Here is a 1139-nt window from a genome sequence, read left to right on the forward strand (position 1 = left end):
CCCAAGCCCTACGGTCCTTCTGACACGGATCGGAATCGAACCCAGCAGATTTCGCGTTGACTGCCTCTATATCAGGGGTGCCCAAACCTGTCCTGGCGGGCCGTATCCATGCCAGATTTTTGGGATATCCCCATCTGGGGATCACGGTTCGATCCCCGGCACCGGCGGCAGATTAGCCCAGCACCAGGTGACTCTGGGAAATAGCTGGCGCCGCGGCTAGGGCGGCTGACTCCGGAATCTGGAGATTTTTTTATTTAAGGTTTTTGTAGAGCGCGTAGTAACCCTCGAGCATCCCAGAGATCAGGGTTCGATCCCCGGCACCGGCCGCAGATTAGCCCAGCACCACGTGACTCTGGGAAATAGCTGGCGCCGCGGCTAGGGAGGCTGACTCCGGAATCTGGAGATCACGGTTCGATCCCCGGCACCGGCCGCAGATTAGCCCAGCACCAGGTGACTCTGGGAAATAGCTGGCGCCGCGGCTAGGGCGGCTGACTCCGGAATCTGGAGATTTTTTTATTTAAGGTTTTTGTAGAGCGCGTAGTAACCCTCGAGCATCCCAGAGATCAGGGTTCGATCCCCGGCACCGGCCGCAGATTAGCCCAGCACCACGTGACTCTGGGAAATAGCTGGCGCCGCGGCTAGGGCGGCTGACTCTGGAATCTGGGGATCACGGTTCGATCCCCGGCACCGGCGGCAGATTAGCCCAGCACCATGTGACTCTGGGCAATAGCTTGCTTAATCTTCCCAACGGCCCCTAGCGCCTAGAGACCCTTACGGGTGATTGTGCGCCTTACAAATGTGGATTATTATTATTATTATTATTATTATTATTTGGGCCGATTCCGATCCGGTTCGTAAAAGCACATCTGCCCGAATCTGTCGGACAACCACGTACGCCCGGGAGAGGACTGCCCGGGACCCGTGGAGCCCGTCCTGGTCACTCTGACCTGCCATCGGCCTGGAGAAGGGAGCGCCGGACGCCCGGGGGGAGGACTGCCCGGGACCCGTGGAGCCCGTCCTGGGCACTCTGACCTGCCGTCTGCCCGGGGAAGGGAGCCCCGGACGCCCGGGGGGAGGACTGTCCGGGACCCATGGAGCCCGTCCTGGGCACTCTGACCTGCCGACGGCCCGGGGAAGGG

This window comes from Lissotriton helveticus, chromosome 12 (genome assembly GCF_964261635.1).
Source record: "Lissotriton helveticus chromosome 12, aLisHel1.1, whole genome shotgun sequence".
NCBI classification, from domain to species: Eukaryota; Metazoa; Chordata; class Amphibia; order Caudata; family Salamandridae; genus Lissotriton; species Lissotriton helveticus.